General features: G+C 28.4%; 2 protein-coding genes across 8 annotated transcripts in view; one reads left to right on the plus strand and one right to left on the minus strand.

Moving 5' to 3' along the window:
• Fmrfar (FMRFamide Receptor) overlaps positions 1-11,084 on the minus strand; it is a 49,616-nt gene extending 38,532 nt beyond the window's left edge. For 2 of the 7 annotated variants that reach the window (XM_072909883.1, XM_072909876.1), the window contains exon 1: positions 9,048-11,084. The gene's annotated coding sequence lies outside the window, so the exon portion shown is untranslated. The remainder of the gene's footprint in view (positions 1-9,047) is intronic. The other 5 variants (XM_072909882.1, XM_072909878.1, XM_072909880.1 and 2 more) reach the window with 5 other exon arrangements.
• Positions 1-21,311, plus strand: part of LOC140675415 (uncharacterized) — a 73,239-nt gene that overhangs the window by 21,723 nt on the left and 30,205 nt on the right. The gene's annotated exons all lie outside the window — the stretch shown is intronic.

The following is a 21,311-nucleotide window of genomic DNA, read 5'->3' on the forward strand; positions in this document are numbered from 1 at the left end:
AGAAAATATTTTTTTATATAAAATTTCGATGTGCGAAGAAAAGCTAATATAAATCAGAATCATTAATGATTAAACATTTATTTACTACTGATTATTTAAATATGACAGATCTTTTCTGAATAGTAAAAATAACAGAACGTTGTGCATTCCATAATAATTGCAAGTTTTACTTTTCTGAATATTTTTTATATGTCAATGCGTTTGCTATAATAATAAATTTCGTGAGTAATTAAATGCTGTTATATTGATGTGTGCACGTATCTGATTACAATATAAATTAACGATAAAATTAACAATGATGCATTTAAAAGAATCTGACAGAATCGTTAATCGCGGTGGCAGCAAAATGTGAAGCAGTGTAAAAGAGATAAAATTTGCATTCATTCTCATTTCTCTTTTGCCTTTAAATAATATAATCATAATAATCGCTTTTCACATCACTTATTACAGAAAAAATTATCGGTCTCGTTGATATCGAATTGGTATCTGATATTATGAGTTATGAATGTAGTTGATATGAAAAATTTATAAGCTGTGCAATGGCGATTAAATTTATTAATATTTCGATGCGAAAAAAACATATCTACAATATATACATATATATATCTAAATAAATGCAACATATATGCATATTAAGTGATAAATTATTATATGATAACTTGGCTTTGCACAAGAATTTATTTTTTTCAAATAGACAAATTATATCGTGCCATTCTTAAGAATGATCCCAATCATCTCATCTTTGCTAATAAATGATTATAATAAATAAATAAATATAATAATAAAAAGTTTTAATAAAAAAATTATTAGGTAAAATTAAATATTAAAATCTTTTTTATAAAAGCAAAAAATATTTGTATAAAAAAAGAATATAAATTAAGAGTTTAATATTAAAAACGTAAAAAAATTGTTACAAGAATTTATGCATATTTATAATTTGCATATAAGTTGGTACGACTGCAGGAAATTAATACAATTTATGTAAAAACAGCCGCAACAATTTCGAGTGCTTTGTGCCTCCGCATACTTTCAGAAATATTTAAACTAGTGTACAATTATAATTCGCAAACTAATATTTTTAAAATTTTTCTCAAATTCCACAGCTAATATAAATTTAATTTTACTAAAGTTACATGATTAAAATAATAATAAAATATTTATAGTATAAATTTATTTATGGAAATTACATAAAAAAGATCTATATAATTAACTATTAAAATTGTTACTATTATTTTTATTTTTTATTCGGCTTTCAAAGTTTACTATTCAATATTAAAATCCAAGATTCACACAAATTTTGATTTTTGTTTTTCTTATTTTAAAATATGTTAGAATTTCTTTCGTCAATTTTATGGAAACTAAATTAACTTCTGTCTATTTGCCATAATTCCACGAATTCTATATTTTGATCTTTACCTTGCATTTAATTGAACGAGCTATAATTAGTTGGGCTATGTTATATATATGCGTGCTGCAATAGCTGATGGCAAATTGCGGCTTTACATTCGCTCATACCTTCCAGGTACTTCAAATGTACAGTAAAGATATTCATCAAGCTATTTAGTCAAATTACGTAAACGCGCAATGAATACCTTAGGAGTGATTACGATGGAAGCTATTCGAACGTAGTGAATGGTGCAATTGAAACTTTTCCTAAAATTTTACTTTAAGAAGTTCTCGTGCGTTAGGATCAAGAAAAACATTATTATTTAAATTAGCCGAGTTTGATAAAATAATAAATTTATTTTTAAGAAAAATCTCATAATGTTTTTTATTACAAAAATAATACAAAAACGCTAATTATCGTTAAATGTCTTTTATTATAATAATTGCGAACTGCGTATAATTCCAGATTTAAATTTTAATATTTTTATATTAATGATGAGAGGAGAAAAAAGCCAACATCTTTTTAATAAATTAGAACTATAATTTTTGCTTCTTGATTTATACAAACGAGAAATTTGTATACATTGTATAAAATTTATTATGATTGTCAAAAAGTACATTGAAATAAATATATATATATATATATATATATAATATGTACGTATATATAATGTATAAAACTATATATATAATAATATAGTATTTTGCAATATAATAAAATATTTATAAATTGCTAGGAAATTTATTTTTCTTCTTTATGATTTCGTTTATTAAAAAAAAGATTGAAATAAAGGTCAGATATTCGGATTTGATTTTGAGTAAAGATACACCAAGCTCTTCTTAAAGAGTTCGCGACTGACAAGCTTTTGTGTGGTTTAACAGTCTTCCGAGTGTTTGCCGACCCCAAAAGTTAGATCAAGAGTTCTCTGTTCCAGTTTACATCTCTCTTATGGCTTTGAAATGTTACAAAGAACGAAGTAAAGTGATCTTCACAGTCATGATAGGAAGTTTCCCTTGCGTCTTATAGTGAGTAGGATTTATAATCGTAGATACTACTCCGGGGAACGATCGCGATACGGAAATCTTTATCGAGAGATCGATTTACTTCTCTCGTAAGATATTTCTTCACATATATCTGCGAAAAACACGGCGCGAATCTTTCGTGTATGCATGATTTGTTTCCAAAACGGTATGTCAAAAATAGATTTATTGTGTTTTAAAACTGAGTGTTTGTGTGTGAATATTGTTGGCTTCTAAAACGTAAAAAAAAAATCGAGACTAGAAAGTAAATCTTCTCCTGTGCGTTTCGCAGTTCAAAATCCATTTAATTTCCATGGCTTTTAATTATCTATCTTATATCTTTTAATTATTTGATAAAAAAACAAATAGTAATTACATATATAGTAGGATAAATAAATTAATCAATTTACACAATAACCGTATAAATGCGCAGTCATTTTATAACAATATATTTTGTTGAAAATATTATTGAGAACAAAATAAATGATAAAATAAATAGCAATTAGTCACACAATTACATTGTTGCGCAAATACAAAACGATGGAATTTACTCACCACACAATGTACCACTGCTGCTCTCGCCGGTTTACAATTCTACTGTACCATTGTTCTTGACATTCACTCGCGTGAGAATAAATGCGAATGGATCGAAAAAAGATAGCTAAATACGATCGCGTACTCTAATTAATTAACAGTAAACGCCCGTCATTTAAATCGGCTTTCTCGATACTCATTTACGCGTAGAATTCGAGGGAAAAACGGAAGACGGAAAAAAACGTGGAACGATTTAGCACAATACAAAGCAGGACGACAAACATTCCACTGTCACTACGTTAATCAAATAGCGAGAAACCGATGATGAGCATCGAATAAATATCGGTAATTATTACGAGATTACTACGACGAGAAATAACGTATTGAGGATTGACATTAAATTACTACGTAATAGTACTGGATTACCTAGGCTTTTTTCGAGCAGGCTGCAATCGTGACAGATTCCTTTACGACACATTTGTAGAGGGCGTTTGTCCATTTCTTTTGATTCGCATTGTTGTTGCACAATGACGTCACGCGACCGTGCGACGCGCGACGCGACACGTGACGTGATGCGACGTGATACGCGACCGACACGACGCGACGCGACGCCTCGTATCAGTGTTTGATCGCTCCGCGCATTTTTATCCGACGGCAGACGAATTTCGTTCCCGCAAACAAACGGCCGAGAGTGCAGAATCGAGTAACGGATGTGCTTAAAAGTGGATTTTCAAATCAATTGAGGTACGTAATTGCAAATTTCCTCGATTCGATGCCCGGAGTTTTACGATATAATGTTACAGCGGTACGTCGTGAAGTCCGCCACCGATGTTTCTTACCGGCGTCCCTTCGCGCGCGCGAAAATGTCATCGTCATGTTTCGTGTCGTTCGCTCGTTTATACCCATACCTTACGTGCGACAAAATCGATGGTCAGTTTAATGTGTTAAGTGATTACGTGATAATTAGTCAAACGTCGTCGTGTTTAAATCATGTTTTCTCAGTGGACTCGTTCGTCGAAATGTATCGTCTGCGTGTCGGGAGTGTCGTAATTTTAATATTGCATTAATTAACACGCGCTCGTAATTAGACGCGCTTCTTGTATCGGCTCGCGAGTCTACCTGAATGACTCAAAATGAAATAATTCGGCGAGGAGGCTACGGCGGATATACGATGATGCAACGGCGAGGATGCAACGGCGGTGCATCAACTTGTGAGTAAATTGATTTAAAATTGTTTTAATTATATACTTTTATTGTGTCGCAAGAGAAAAATATCACCACGAAACCAACTTCGTGGATCTAACGGATCGATTGCGTGCAAAATAGGGTTAAGTTCGACCCTGAAGGAGTTATTCTGAAACAAGATTGAATTACTCCGCAGAGAACATGATCGCGTTAATTTGTCAGACCAAATCGGCAAGGTCGATCTTTTATTCGTTATTATTCAGTCGCGATAAGAAAATTGATATTTACTACATTGCGAGTAATTTTATTGCTAAAAACTACTTTATTAAAGTTTTTATACACATTTTATTTAATTTTTAAATCTAAAAAATTATATTGAAGATTGCACAATAAATATAATTCTTGAAAATTTTTGTTGAAGAAAATTTAATTTTATGCATTTAGTGAAGAATATATTATTAAAATTTAGTGCGATTAAAGAATATTCTTTATACTAATTCTTTATTAAACAAAATTTTTTATAAAATTTAAATTCTAGAAATTCGATAATATTTATACAATTTTTATCTTTTTATATGAATTTTATGTGTCTGTGTTTGAGTTGTGAATTAAATACCAACAATACAAATAATTATTATTACGTATTTGTCCTTACGAATATTCGATATTATTTTAATTTGAATGCAAAACAAAAATTGTATTGATAAAATTAAACATCATTTAATCATTTATTATAACTTGCTTGCTTTACGGTTATTTTGTCATTCTCAATATAATTATGGCATTTCAACAAAAGGGCTATCATCAAGTCCTCTTTAATTAATTATTACGAAGTATAAAATGGTTCGATCGTGCTTAACTTGCTAATCAAATTCTGAGAAAATGACGCACTAAACGATAATAGCAGTAACAATACAGTTTAGCGTAATGAGATAAGTTTCCTTTTCTTAATTTTTTTGTAAAATGTTCTTCGTAGCACACAAAAGGTAAATGTATAAATTAATTATATGCGAAACTGTGGGTATGATCCATTTTGTTGCATTAAGTTTTTTAACATTATTTTAAGAATTTAATATTTTCTGTCAAAGTAAATTTTTTTAATGGAAGAATTTGATGCTGTATTAAAAAAAATATAAAATTTTTAAATTACAGATTACTGTTAGTCAAAAAATATGACTTTGTGTAAATGGTTTTTTAAATATTTTAACAATACTAGAGTACGATTTTCATTAGAAGTTTTAAAGATATTATTAGGTATATTATAAAATTACTTGATGTATATAAAAAATTTTAAATATATAATTAGAAACATCAAGTAATTTTAATAAAATTTTTATTTAAAATTTATAGTTATATATATTAAGATTCATAAAAAAGTTGATACAAACATCACAGAATATTCTCGTGGTTATAGCTCTGATCTGCAAAAAAAATCAAACTACCAATTTTCGTTAATTAAAAAACTGTCGTTGTATTTTTGTGACTGTATTGATTCGATCGTAAATATTGATTTACTGTCGCGTAAATGGTCCGTCTTCTCGTTACAGTACTCTCCCTTGACTATTTACATGATAACCAGTCTATTTAAAGAATAATAATCTAAAAGGGCGTATGAATAGTCTTTATGAATTATGAGTCTTTAGAGAATCTATTTTACGGTCTCTAAAAGTCAGCTGCATCGTGCTTATTTTTAATTAAGGTGTATGTTTTGTAATCTTGGATGAATGATAGTTTAATTACAGATTTTATATATGAAAAAAAACATAATTGCCATAAACTTTCATTTGGGGCAAAATATCAATGAATTAAAATAGAAATTAGAATTTTATTTTAAAAAAAGAAAGAAAGAACTGAAGGGGGGAGACGCAAGTAATAAAATTTTCTTACTATATCAGTTTTAATAGAGAATAAATAATAATCTCCATGTTTTTTTTAAAACTTAATTTAATTTAGAGAGAAGGTAACTCTATATTTTAAAAAATCGATATATAAAATAACAATTGTTTACAATAATTATAACTGCTTATTAATTTTGTCTAGTCAGTTTTCTTGAGGCCAAACATCGCTCCAAGATTAATCGATTTTTTTACCTTCAATTCAACTTTTTACTGCGTATTTCTTTAATTAAAATTTTGTAATATTTCTGTTAAAATTGACAATGAGATCAAGTATCTTGGAATGCGTAGATAGAGAAAGAAAATTTAATTAATTAAGTTTAACTCGAATGTCAGGCGCTATCAAGCAACTTTAATTCATTTGCAATAGAACGTACAATTTCCTACTGGCGATTATTTTTGACTTTTTGATTGTGAATTCGATATCGTACCATTTTCGTCACGTCTGCTTAAAAGCTTCATGTAATTCATTTTTATCTCCCCTTCTCTCGATATTTATCTCGTTTTACATTGCTTTATTACGTGAAACAATCGGGAATAATTTGAAAAGCTGAAGCAAAAAAATCGCTTATTCTTAATCAATTCGTAATTCTCTCACTGTGCCACTGTATCTTACTATTTTTTCCGCTACTTCATAATTCAATCTTGTTTGCGACGTTTATTTTTCAAAAGTCTTATTACGTCTTACAATTTGAGATTGCGATAAATCTCGTCAAAGGTCATAGAGGTTTGTGAGCATGTATTTTTTACGGAAAAAAAAATTTTTATTTATTTTATTTAAGAAAAATTTTATTTTTTCCATGCCTCTTTACTTGGTTTTACTAGTTTCATATATATATATATATATATATATATTTATATGTTTTTAAATACATTACATATATAAAAGCAGTAACAATTAATTTTCTCTTGGTGAGAAAAATTATTAGCACTAAAGAAATGGTAAGAGAGAGATAAAGTAAAATATTTCTCAGAGAAGAATTATAATTTTACTTAGAAGCAATTTTATGTAAAAGTTTCTTTGATGTAGTAACTTTTTATTACATTTTTAGATTTTGCATTCGCGTAACAATGAGGTGAAATATAAAAGCGAGATGATTTTTGGTTACTTAATAGCTATTTATATTTAATTTCTATAATTTATTTTATCACGCAAAAAATATTGTAATAAAAAGTTGAAGTTATTGTATCAAAGGTAAAGATTTATATAAATTTTCTTTTGAAAAAAATTATAATTATGTCTATATGATATTGTGTCCTACCTCTTTCTCTCTTTTCTATCATTTCTTCAATGCTAATAAGTTCTTTGTTACTTATTAATTTAATTGTTATTAGCTTTACTTTTGTGCATCTTTATATTGTATATTAAAAACAATATATATATATATATATATATATATGTATATGTATATATATGTATATATATTTATACATATATATGCATATATGTATATATATATGTATATATATATATTAAAATTTATTTAAAAATATATGAAACATAAATGAAATAAACTAATGCACATTTGTGCTATTTAATTATCAATCTATTAAATGGAATTGTCTTTCGATTATCGTAATTTAAATTGAACATTACTAATAGATTATTTTACAAAAATATTATTGCAGGCAGAATTTAAAATTTTAAAGCTTTAACTCTACAATAATTTACTGTTTTAAAACATTAATACGAATGCATTATCACAAAAGCAATGTGCATTATAATGGTACAATAATCGAGAAGTTTGTTGTTCAAACAAAAAACTCTTTGACGAATTAATTTTTGCGGAATCAAAACGAAAAATATATTATGCAAGTAAAATGTTTAAGATACAATTATTAAAAATATTAATTTTGAAAACAATTCACAAAATAAAATTTTATAATATATATAACATATATATAATTTTATTATTATTATATAATTTAATAATATAATTACATATTATTATATAACTTAATAATTTTATTATTTTCATATAATGAATTCCATAATAATACACTTAGTTTTTATTAAAATAAATTCCTCATTTTTTCTTGAAACATCAATGGCATTTCAGTGTCAAAATAGTTTTTTAAAATTTACTTTTCTTTCTTTAGACAGAAATTTTACTTTGAATAGCAGCATTAGAACATATTGTAGAACATATTAGAACATATTATATATTATTGCTCGTAAGCCGTGTTCCCTTAATTGCATAATGTGAGATGAAAAATGGCTTCTTGTGAGCTTTATGATAATGCATTCTGGTCTTTTATACTTTTTGTGTCAGTTATTTTTAGCGTTACATATCTTATCATATATTCATATCATATATTGTCGTTTCATATAATCGTTATTTATAATGTGTATTATATCTTACGAGAAAATGTGTTATATTTTATAAAAATAATAATCATGAATTTTTTATATACAAATATAGAAAATTAGATATTGTCATATTTTTGGTGTAATCACAAAATGTATGCATATATGCATATAATATTATCTAATATATGGCGTATGAGTTTGTATTAAATTTATAATACCTAATATAAATTACCTAATATAATAATATCTGCACATAAATTCATATTGAGATAAACAGATTGTCTCATATAACCGTTTCTTTCACGTCATTTTTCCACACCGGTATTTAAATAACGAAGCGGTTCAATCATCAAGAATTTAAATTAATCCTTAGAGACACTACCATAAACTGTTAATAAAAAAATGTTTTTGTTTTCCTTCCGTAATAACTGTTTAATTATAAACTTTTTATAATTTTTATAATTTTGATATATTATATCATATCCAGTATATCTTTTTAATATATTGGAATATATATCACTCACAGTAAAAAAATGTAATTTTATATCGAAATAAAATAATGTATTTAAGACTCGTACAGATAATAGAAAACAAACTAAAATACTTCAAATTTTTACGAATTTTGCATTCAATTCCTTCAAAGTTTTACTTGTGATACTATTTGATAATGTTGCACATTATATATAAATATATATATTATTCGTTTGTAAACTTACTGTGCTATTTGCGTCGAGCGTCGTGAAATTTTGTTTGCAAAACTATTAATAAACGAGTGTCATCTGCAATGAATGTGACGCGGACCGCGATCTCTCACGAAATCTCGGCCCGAGATTCACCTGTTTAATCACCTGTCGTTAGTCTTCTCGTCGATCTCGTTGCACCTGAATTTTGTCATCGCGTCACTTTCACCACTACAGGTTGCATGCCTGTTTGCGTATGCACGTGGGAGCAATTATATCTCGTGTCACTTCCGCGACGTCGGGATGAATCATAATTTGGTCCATCGACAGCAAGAGAGAATTGTCGAGGAATTTGCTTCTATCAATGCACTTTTCGCGAAAATTGGAAAAGCTTCTTGAGAATTCCACATTTGAAAATATTTGCTTGTTCATCGATGAATCACTTTGTTTTCTTTGAATAGAGTTTCATAACGGTCCACGAAATGCACATAGCACGCCAATCACTGATTTGTATCACTTAATTGAATTCACAGACTTTTGATTCTATATTTTATTCATTTATTCTAACAGCGGTAGATGAGTTAATTCTATTAGTTATTAATATCGGTTATTAATTTCTCAATTCCCAAGAAAGTTCCGGAGCACTTATACAAATTAATAATTTCTAAAAGAAATTTATCTATTAATTTAGTTTTTTTATTGGTGAATTATGTAATCTTCCTTAATGAGAAAGGAGGTAGAGTCTTAAAAATTCTCGTATGAAAGTGGCTTTAAGCAAATCAGTTTGAATTTACAATTCAGATATCTTTGCAATAGCTATTTTTTAATACGTTTGTTTCTTTGTTGATGAGTTTCTTTATCTTTTGTAAATTGAAGAATAAAGTTGAAATCTGTTACTGAACGATTATATTCACTTTTTTAATCGTCTTGGATAAGATCAGGCTTTCTTCTTTAAGAAATTCTGAATTGATTATCTTTTGATTTCTGATTTATCTCTAATGATTTTTTTATTTTTCTATAAGGATTGTTCGATAATTTTTTGTTTCTTCATTGATGAATCACACCACTTCCCCCAAAAGAAAAAGAGAGAGATAAAATAGCTTTGAAAAGAAGTAACCACGTCAAGGGTCGATTCACGTCACTCAATTTCACTAATTCACGTCTTTATAAGTTGATGATTATAATAATTATTATTAAAAACTGAATTAAATAGAATTATATTACAGTTTATATTATAGTTTAGAGATCACGATTGCTAGAAAAATCTAGAATTTTTAAGCTTTTGAGTAATCATATCTCGCATTGACTAATCATATCTCACATTGATCGAATTAAACTTGACTTATTGTTAGTTTATTAATAATCTTGTTAATGAATATACATTTATTAATAATGTGAATGTATATATTTTTGATGTATATATTTTTTATTACTCTAATTCACGATAAGTACACATAAGCTGGAATATGGTTAGCAATTATTAATGGTCTTGAACATGATAACACTAATAATCTTGCTGGTATTGATTTGCCGGAGACCACCGATAGTAAACTATCTTGAATCTGCTGATCACTGTGATTGTGAATTATATATGTTAGATATTAACAAGCTTATAGTTATCAGTGATTATATTTATTAATAATTTTCTTACTGAATTTTAATACTTTTTTATTTTTTATTATTTATTATTTTATCGTTAACCACTCTTATTAATAATATTACTGATAATTATTTTTTAATAATTTACGTGATGATTTCTGATGGCTTTTTCAAACAATTTCAACAGCACTATCTCTTGCCAACTGTTAAATGGTTTTTTTTTTTTTTTTTTTTTTTTTTTTTTTATTTCATGATCTGATCTACTCGAAATTCTTCTGTCACTGGTCGTCTCTCACTTTTCACCGCGGTTAGTGATTGTGGTATAATTTTGTTTGCCTTTGTCCAACAGGAGGCGTAAGATCGACACGCGATTTCGGAGCGCTCTCGCGGCGCACTGAGTGCGTCTAGCTAGTAGAAGAGGATTGTAGCGTCGCGGCACGTCACGTCGCGTCGCGTCGCGCCGCTGCGGAGTAGTCGTGAGTGCGAGAGTGACCCTGGCAGTGAGTGCCGCCTGCGCACTCTCGTTGTATCCTCTCCTCTTGTAGTTCTTTCCTCTTCTCTCATTCTTACTCTCTTTTTGATCTTCAGCATCGTGTTTCTCCGCGTGTTCTGTTTCCCCTTCAAAGACCACGCGACTTGACTTCGAGTAAAACTTATCCGCAATTTGCGTTCCTTATCACGTTCACGCACACTTGGTTTAAATCTGCGAGTTGTATGTCTGCCGATTGTTTGTCGTTGGCTCCTTAGGATATTCATATGCGAAGTTACAGAAAGTTCTTAAACTGAATGTCGCGACCGTAGTCTATTAAACTTGAAGAAACGCGTAAATAGAAGCTGTATTCTCTGCATATGTAGTCGCATATGTGCTTGAATTTAAGATATGCAATATTTGGATCTTTTATATGTAAAAAATTCAATACAATCTTCATAAAAAAAAAAAAAATATATATATATAAATCAGAAAAAAAGATGAGAAACGAGATTAGATTTTGGTATAAAAATAAATTTTATCAAATTGTGTAGATCTGTAGGAGGGTTTTTATCACCTTTGGGAATACCTGGAACCTTGACAGCGATTATTGCACTTGATTTACAGATTCTTTATATTTTTACTTTCCTTTGAATTTTTATTCTGTTTTGAAAACCAAATAGTCTTATCGTTCTCAAGCTTTGTTTTTTCTTGATATTTAACCTTCTATCAATTTGTGATCTTTCTTTAATCTTTTAAATCTTGCTTTATATCGTATTAAATATTTTCCTATAATATCTCGTTTTTTTTCTTTTTTTATTCTTCAGATATTTTGAGATTACTTTAGCCGAGAAACTATAACAAACATAATATAAACGTTATATATACTATTTATATATCAAAAAAGAATTTTTTTGATAATGTGTGTTTAATTAAAAAAACGATAAATTTATTTGTTGCGTTTAATCAGGAAGATTCAATCGCGTATTTTTAGATTATTATTATTATATTTCTATTTTTATTTTAATCTTCTTGAAACGAAAAAAAACCCTGCTGGAAACACAAGATTCCAACGGTGACTCGAAATAAGAGAATAAGGAAATTTTTGTATCAAAGGTGGGAAACTTAGCCACATACCTGATCGCTACCATTTGTATAGGTTTAACCCTGCTACCTTTTTCGATATATTTTATGTCGAATTTTATTCCGAAGTCAACTCGATCATAATGTAAACTTTATTTTTCAAGAATTTTTGTTAAAATAAATATTTAGCTTGGAAATTTAAAAACATGATTCTTCATAATGCAAACAATGGCACGATCTATTTTACGATTTATTTATAAATCATTAGTGTCAATTGCATGGTACGATTATTATTGATCATTGATATCACTGAAACATATGTATGCAATATTCTGACGATATTTTGTTAAATTTTTTGTATATATTTGTATAAAAACGAGAGAAATACATACTGCGATATACATACTTTATATTTTTATAAAAATTTGGTAGATAGAGATTATAGAAGAAAAAATATAGAATTATAAGAAATTATAATTAAGAGGAAAGGAAGAGAACAGAGAGAGAGAGAGAGAGAGGGGGGGAAGGAGAATGTATATAGAATAATAAAAGAAAGAAAATAATAGAATTAAAAAAATATTGTTTTTTTAACAAATGTTTTATAATAGATAATTTATAAAATTTTTTATTTTTAAACATATTTTTAAACATATATTTAAAAAAATTTTTTTCTATTGTTTTTTTTTCACTTCGTATCTTGATGTAGCTCTAGAAACGATACTATTGGCACTTGAGTTTTTGTTTGTACATTTTTCTTTTTTTGATATCGTGCGCTTATATTTTTTCGATGTTATGTCATATTTTTGTCCGCACATGTTTTTGCTTGTGGGACTTTATGCCACCCGTTAAAAATTATAAGTTATATTTTATTTTTTCATGTTTTTTTATGATTGACCAACTATTTTATCTTTTTTTTCTTATTTTCTCCTCCATTATATTTATACGCTGCACAAGGCATATCGAAATTAAGCCAATTCTATACAACTTATTCTTCCTATAGCTTATTCTTTTAATTCTCATTTTCTCTCTTTCTTTTTTCTCCTTTTCTTCATATAGTATTTGAACTTGTTTTCTTGCATAGATAATAATCTTGACTTATCTATTAGCCTAAATTATTTCTTACTTAAAATCAGTAAATCACACGAAAATAATATTTTTGTTTTACTTTTACTTAAAAGTATCTTTCTGTAATAAAGTCATTCTAATTTATTTTAGAGTGTCAAATTCTTTCTATGTATTTGTATGCATATACTCACGCGCTTTATTTGATTAATATTTATAAAATAGTGATTTTTATCTCTCTCTGAGCTAATTCACTTACTTATACTAAAAGGGTTTGGACCAAAATAATAAATATTGTCTCTTTCCCTGTGTCTCTCTTTTTCTCGTCTATCAACGTGATAGACAATCCTTTCGAGGATACAAAGTAAGGATTATGTTTACACGGCACTCCTAACCGCGCATAAATCAAAATAAAGTCCGAATGTTGGGCCGAGAAAATTATTGTGATTTTATTACCACAATATCTTTTGAATGATCATGATAAAATGAATTACAGATCCGTGTCGATACTTATCGCGGATTATTTTACGATGTCACTTGATGAATTGAATGAAAAATACAAAGATTTTTCGGGAGCAACGTATAATATACAGTTATTGATTAATATTTTCGGTTTGATCGGGTTCTTTCGCTCTCAATTAGCCGTATCGTATATCGATCCTTGTGATACAACTGGTGAGTTACGGCGGAAAGTGGATAGCAATGTAACGTTGTCACTCATGGTTATAAATTGGAGTATGATATTGAGAGATATATATTTAACAAACACACATACACACACACACACACACACACACACACACACACACACACACACAGAGGAAACTTTTCGATTTCTTAGTATCGAGTACATAGAGGCGGAAGTATTAGTAAAGTAAAAGTATTAAAATAAAAAAAATATAAAACTTTAGAATGATTAGGATTCGAAAAATTTTAATATAAGAAAAAGGTTTTCGTAAAAAATGTGGATTAGATAAAAAGATTTTCTTTTAAATTAAAGTGCAATAATAATGCATTGCTTTTTTTCATGACTTTAGTGATATTTAAGATTATATATTGCTGTATTTAAAAATATTGAATTAATAACAGATAAGATAATAAAATTTTTTCTTTCTTCTAATTTTCATAATAAATATATTTTAGATATTTATATAAATATAGAATATGAGTACATTTTTGTTTTATTCTACTGTAAACATACGTAAGTTTATAAAATATATTTCAATATTTTTGTTACAATTCGTCTCTCGTGCAATTTCTTTTCAATTCGAGGAAACAGTTGCATCATTGATTACTCTATCGTTCTCTCTATAACACTAATTACGTTTCGAGGAAACACAGATAGGAAAGTGATTACCGATGAATCCCTCGAGCAAAGCAGTACCGTTGTATTGTTCAGGAAAATTAGATAAATTGTGTCGCGCCATCGATCTGTCGATAGGCATTACTTTTCGGAGCTTAGATATTATGTATATTACATAGTAGAGCGAAACTACATAGTTCATATTTGATCAGTCCAGTTAAAGCTTTCAATGATTTAAATAAACGAGTTTTTATATGCTTTTAAATGCATTATGTGTGTATAGATATTTAATAAATAAATAAATAAATAAATATATATATATATAATATTTTATATTTTATTTTTTCAGTATACAATATATTATTATATACAAGGTGTTTATTTAAAAAAGTTTCTACTCTGTTTTTTTGTGTGTTAGATCAGTATAAAAATTTACTGTAAATTTTAATTTGCAAACGCTCCCTCTTTTACTTATTGTTAGTATAATTTTTTAAAACTCGGCTGTCAATGCTTATTACGTGTTACACTATTCTAATATTTATAATTGTACTTTGCCGTAAATCACACGAATATTGTGTATTATACCATGAAAATTGCGCAGGTGCGATTAGCTGCAGCAGTCGATTTTAATTACAATCCATAACTGACTCTAATCTGTTCAATTCTTGCAGCATTTGTCTTTCGGTTTGTCTATGTGACTTTAGTCCGACTCGAAATATTTCATGACACGCTTTTCGCAATATATTAATCATTAATCTATGAAAGCTATGGCTTGTGCAAAATTAATATGTAATTAATTAAATTATTATCTCTGTTACTCACTGTCATTGTATCAGCAGATAATATATCAGTACAGTTAAGTAATACAATTGCAATTGCGGTTATGGTCTGCCAAAAGTTGTTAAAAACATTTGCGGCTAGCATGTTTGTTGTTTACTGACTTTGACATTGAGTATAAACCGCAAAAAATTGCACGCGCAACGAGTCGTTAGCTGCAGGATTTGCTTTAGATAATTCGCCTGAGATGGCTGACAAGAGTCATAGGGGAAATAAAATTAACGTACGTATCTACGTACGGATCCGATTATTTTATAGCTTATATTTTATAACTTTTAGAAATACAAAATATCTTTACAAATTAATTATTATTATTAGTTCTATTATTAGTAATGTTGTACATTATTTTTTTGCAATTACTCATCTATAAAATTAATTTATAGAAAGAGAGAGAGAGAGAGAGAGAGAGAGAGAGAGAAAATAAAATAATTTGAAAACAGAATACAACATACATTTAAGAGAAAGTATTTAAGGTATCACGAAAATGTCTAAGGATTAAATAATCGGTCGACGAACAAGAAGAATTTCGGCATCACAACCTTTCCCTTCTGTTGTATCGACATCGAATTCCCATTTTCAAGGGACGCGACGTGAGTATCGAAAATTTTTCCCCGAATTACAACAGTCTTCGGCAAATCGTTTAGGATTCTTTGTTATTGGGAGGGTTTAGCTGCGAAAGCGAGGAGACATTCTCCCTCACGAAGCTTATCCTCGCATCTTTATAAGCAATTCTGTTTTTTTATGACTCCATCATACTCAAATTGCTATTTTATCGAGATTTTTACATAAGCTGATATTTTTTAAAAATAAACTGAAAAATGTGTGAAAATATGACACTTTACAATGCAATCTGACAAGCCATAAAATAAGACGTATTAGGAAATTTATTGTTATAATTATATCTGAGGAGTATCATTAATATCATCTGCACGTGTGTGTTTTCATTTAAAATATACTGTACAAAGTACTCTATAAAATATTATACAAAATATACTTATAGGATATAAATTAGATTTGTAGGTGTTTATACGAATACACGCGCGCGTGATCGTGGATGTATATAGGTTAATAACAAAAGCTGTTAAATTATAACACCTGCTATTTATGCAGTATTAATTCCAAATGAAATACGTTAAACTGTTTGGTTATTATAAAGTTTTGCACATAGTTTTGATGATTCTGTTAATTCTTTTATTGCAACTATCATACATATTTGCCATTCATATCAAATCAAATTATATTGAAATCCTTGTATCATGAGTTTATACTTAAAGCGTCATATATGGAACTTTAATTTAGAAATAAAAAAGTTATTTTAATATTTTTATTTGGAACTTTTACGATTTTACGTGAAGAAAACAAAATTTGAATAAAATATATTATACAAATAAAAAATAACAAATATTATAGATACTAAAAGATACTAAAGATGATATGCAAATATAATAAGACATTAAATAGAAGAGTAAAATTGAAATATATTTCTCTGTTTTTCGCGTGATGCGATTTTGGATAATAAATGCGTAAAAAAATATAATAATTCGGAGATAAATTTATGCTGCCATTAGTTCTACTTATTCTAGTTATTACGTTACGATGTTCCATTTGTCATTATAGCAAACAAATACTTACCGAGAAATCCGGAAATTTTGAAGAATATACGCTCTTGAACCAACTTGAGAGAAAATTTGTTCAACTAATCGACAAACCATCAATATTTATTGAGATTCAAAGACGCAAAGAAAAGCGTCCTCGAATGTACGGAAAAGAAGAAATATAACCGCGATAACTCTCTCTCTGGGCACTTGCCGAGCATCGCATCGGAAAAATAAGCGGTAGCCATAATTCACAGTCTCCGCGTTGAACGGTCGTCGCCGATCTAGTTCGTGTAATCACAATACGGATGAAACCTCGCCGTTCAGTAATGGATTATCGGAAGTTCGATAGATAGTCGAGTGATCTCTATCCAGCACAGTACACAAATCATTCGCTCCGTGAGAGATATTACAACTGTAATAATTGGAGATAAGAACTAAAAATATTAAACAAAATAGAAATTTGTGATTTAAAATAGAAAAGGAATTACTTAATTAAGTCTTAATTGAGTCTTATGTAGCTTGTCGCGTGCATAATCGAATTTTGCAATTCGTTTCAAACCAAAGATATCACTTTGATGCAAAAATTATATTTTATATGAGATACTTGAAAATTGATTCGAACATGTTCAGAGAATCGAAAATGTAAAAGAAGACATCTTTATATAAAAGAAGCTAGATATTCTTCGCGCTAGAAAGGCACGTTCGTTTCTTCCGTTCTCGCGTGTTGGAGAAAGATTTTCAAACATTTCTGGTTTTGGATCGTGTTGCTGTTCGCATCATTGATTCAATCGAATTCTTCGAGAGAATCTCGTGGAATTGTATTTTCTCTCGCACAGAATGAAATACTATAGATAAGTTAGAGGATTTACATCAAGGTGTAACTCTGGAAGGGTTACATATGAAAAAATAACAGATTTTACCGCTCAATCGTATATATTTATATAACATACAGTCTCATAACTAATGAGCCAACGCTCGTGAGTATAGTGAATTAAACAAAAAAGTATTAAGTCATTTTGCGATTTTCGCAATAATTATTAAAATATTAATTAAAACCGCTTAGCAAACAATATTATACATATCTACAAGATGTCCGGTAATAATCGCCCCATAGCTCAAGGGCAGATGGAGCAGGTCAAACTGAATATAAAAGTCCTGTATCATTTTGCGATTAGCGCAATAATTATTGAACTATTAATTAAAAACGCTCAGGGTATGCTGAGCGCTATATGCGGCGCGTGCTCCTACGCTAAGCGTTTTTAATTAATATTTTAATAATTATTGCGAAAATTGCAAAATGATCTAATATTTTTTTGTTCAGTTCACTGTACTCTATCCGTTCACGAGCATTGGCTCGTTAGTTATGAGACACCCTGTATATATATATATATATATATATATATATATATATATATATAAAGTATCGGGGAAATTTTGTATTTTTACATCTATACGTATTTGTACATTTTAAACATTTATTTTTTAACGTTAACAATTAAATAAATAAGTATTAAAAAAATATACGTATACACATATCTCCCCTTTTTCATTTCTTTTTTTTTCTATTATAAAATATATCAAATTTAAATTGTATGCTATGCTTACATATGACTTTTTTCTATTTACATTTCAAGATTAATAAAAATTATCACTTAATGCAAATAAATCTTTTCGTGCTTGATACATATGTGTGAATAATCATTTCAAGTTATCTCTCAATAATTGTCTACAGAACACAATAGTATCTATATCTATTTGGCACATATGTACGTATAGTACTATCTATCAGTTCCAACTTCTGTATGTCACTGAATGTATTCCACGTGTCGACGATGTACACACGTGGATACGATCTGTAATTTGCATAGACATTGTTCGCTTAGGCGCCAATTAATCGATTTTATGCGAGACACAGTAAGACGTGCGATAAGAATTTTCTTCGAAATTTCCAACAGAGAGATTTATTTTTTTAATGAGACAGATTTTAAATTTGCAAAAATTAAAGGTTTTTCGTTCGCATTGTTTGTTAAATGACCAATTCAAATAAATATTTATGATGATTCTCAAAAGCTAAAATTTGTTTTTTTTTTAATCGAGTACTTATATATAAATATGTGGATTGAATGATTTGATCGCATGCTAAATAAGAAAATGGAAGATGACCTGTCGTCACCGAGAACGGATGTGGAATATTATTTTAACGACGTCTGATGAGTATCGCGCTCCTTAAATCGGCGGCAGTAAGATATAAAACAGTCGTCACGTCACATAAAATATCTATTTAGAAACTAATATTTTTTTAATTCACTAAATAGATCCTTCTCTTTTCCTCATTTATCTATATTTATCAATTAGTTGTGAGTATATATATTCTTCTTTGTTCAATGTATCTTTTTTTCAAACATTAGTTAAATAGCTTATTTCTAAATCATTTTAAATTTATAAAATTTATTTAATTAAACTGTCAATGTTATAAATGGAGAGATATAAAAAAATCCCTAGGTACATCGCGTAAAAGTGCAACCAATATTGGCGTCGCACTTTATCGAGAATTTGTGTCATAGGCGCGTAGAACGTCGAGGTGTCAATGAAAGGCAATCTGCGGTGAAATGAAGCTTGTTAAAGCACTTGCGAACACGATAATTACATTTTACTCTACGGTGGCACACAAATCAACGATCACTCGTTTCAATCACTCGTTGAATACAGAATTTCAAAATTCCATTCAAACACATTACCTTTGTAGTTTGCAAGCACGACTATCAACAGAATCGCACAGCTCACATTTATGTATGTTTTATATGACTCAACGCACGTGGCATTTATTATATGTATTTTGATCGTGGTTCGTTTGATGTTATCAGAACGATATGTATAATATTGTGTTTTTATATTTTTTGAGAATTAAATTCAAATTTACAAATGGATTGCTCTCAAATAAAAAAAAATTACCTGAAAATGGTCACAAAACCTTTTACTAAGATATAATTTACTTATATGCGTTAAAATATTTTATTCGTTATGGATAGATAAAGCTTAAGTGCATAAAAATATTTTTTTCGGTATTAACTTTAAATTTAAAATATTTGTTGAAATGATATATAAAGTTCGATATACATTTTTTAAATATCTTTTTTGTTAATATCTCTTATTTTTAATTGATTATTAAGCACTTAAATAACTCTATTTTAATAATTATCATTGTAGCACAATAGTTGTATAAAACGTTTTCTTAATTAATATTTTTTTATTGTAAGAATTTTAACTTTTATTTATTGATGCAATTATATATTCAACCCTTGAAAAAAATACTTATATTATTTACATTTTTTTGCTTTTAATCACTTAATTCAACTTGTATCGTGACTGTGGCAAATTCAAAGAATACAAGATAAATAACTACTTTCTGAATAGCCTGCAAACCTAATCACTATAGTAAAGATACCAGACAAAGACATTAAATTTCATGAATTACCGTGTAACATGGAATTTCGTGATATTCTGGAGGCAGTGGAGACGACATCATAATGGTAAATTGATTGTAATGTCTGTCTAAAAGCATTTATGAATTTGACAATAAGATTTACAGCGTTGTCTAGAGATTAGATAATTTATCGCGAGATTCCATGGCATCTTAAAAAATAAAATATGATAACGAGCAAACGCAATTAATTTGTAAATTTAAATTAAGACTTATACTTTATCTTTTATGAGAATTTTTTTAATAGAGCATTTTTTTTAGATTCTATCAATTCGTCGATTCTTGATAACGACAAATTTAATTTAAAAAAATATAGTAGTATAAGTTGACACGAAATAATAATTTTCAAATATTTCTCTTGACTGGTAAAATTATCTCTACTCATTTTATGTCAATAATTCTAACATTTAGTATTTATGCATTGTTACAGAATGTGTAAAATATAATAATATATTAATTGCTGTAAAAGCTTAAAGCAATTACGTTATTATTGCCGGATTATTGCTTTAAATTTAGGATTTCATGGATTTTCTCGCAATTTAAAACTGTTAGCTGCTGCGAGAAAATATTGATAACCAGTGCTATCTGAAAAAGTTTTGCTTTTACTGCAGTCTAAGTGTGTTATATCTCGTTCGCATAAAAAACAGTCGCGCAATAAGTCATAAAAAAAAATAGTAGCAGTATATGTATATGTTACTAAGAAAGTTAAGAGACTTTCATGGCTGTTACCGCAGACGGCGACTTATTTCCTATAGGATAATATTAGAACGCCACGATAGAGAAAAGTCGGACGCTCGTCTATCATATGACGATGCTTTCAAGCTCCGTCGATGACAAACTTTATAATTGAAGACAGCTTCTAGATGTG

This window comes from Anoplolepis gracilipes, chromosome 17, assembly GCF_047496725.1.
Source record: "Anoplolepis gracilipes chromosome 17, ASM4749672v1, whole genome shotgun sequence".
Lineage (NCBI taxonomy): Eukaryota > Metazoa > Arthropoda > Insecta > Hymenoptera > Formicidae > Anoplolepis > Anoplolepis gracilipes.